At 36.5% G+C, this 1,026-nt stretch overlaps 1 pseudogene; it reads right to left on the bottom strand.

Moving 5' to 3' along the window:
- On the bottom strand, positions 211-688 carry LOC100737402 (annotated as a pseudogene).

Here is a 1,026-nt window from a genome sequence, read left to right as displayed (position 1 = left end):
ATATAAAAGTGTATTGCCTCTATTTGCATAAATATTGTATGTATTTTTCTATAACTCTCTTTCCTGTAATGTCTTGAGGAATCATTCTATATCTCAATATGATATATTATGTTACTTTTCCTGCTGCATTGTACTTCAACACGTTGTTTCAACATGGGTTTTTTTTTTTTTTTTTTTAACAATCTAGGTCTCTTAGTTTCTTTACACTTATCATGCCATGAATTCATAAAGAATCGGTTCCAACAGTTCAGGCTTCTTTCCATTGGTTCTCATGAAGTGAGCTTCTCTGGGTGGAGCACGCTGGCACTTCAGCTGAACCCAAGTCCCTTTTTCTTTGGCTTCCTTCTTTTTCTGATCGTTTTCCTTCACAAGATTCAGGAAGCTGTCTCGGCTCTTAGAGTGTTTGATATGCTCAATACACTCATTAATTCTCTTGGCAAGCTTACCCTTAACTGTTTACAACAATGCCAACAGCATACTGGGTTACATTGCAGACTCTTTCAGTTTTGCCATGGTAACATTTGTGTGGCATTCCTTTTTGAACAGTGCCCATTCCCTTGATGTCTACAATATCACCTTTCTTGTAGAATCCAATGTATGTGGCCAAAGGAACAACTCCATGTTTTCCAAAAGGCCTAGAGAACACATAGCAGGTGCCCCTCCTCTTTCCCTTTGTGTTGGTCATTTTGGTGAATTACTGGAAGATAGTGCTGCAGGCCAAAGTTATTTAGCCATGCTTCTTGATAAAAATTTTGATTTTGTTCCTATTTACACAAACGAGCATAGTCATCTAAGATAGAGAGCTGCAAGATTACTGAGTCCACATATTTTAAATACTAATAAAGATGGCCAACGTGGCTGTATTAAACTTCCACTATTAAGAGTATTAGAATACTCTCTTTTCTTCCTACATACTTGGAAACATTGATGTCTGTCATTCCTGCTAATCCAATGCATAAAAATAGCTCATTATGACTTTATATTCTCCCTTTTGTACATTGTGACAATAGTGTTTGTTTACACATT

The sequence above is a fragment of the Sus scrofa genome, chromosome 13 (genome assembly GCF_000003025.6).
Source record: "Sus scrofa isolate TJ Tabasco breed Duroc chromosome 13, Sscrofa11.1, whole genome shotgun sequence".
Lineage (NCBI taxonomy): Eukaryota > Metazoa > Chordata > Mammalia > Artiodactyla > Suidae > Sus > Sus scrofa.
This window is presented reverse-complemented; position numbering and strand designations above follow the sequence as displayed.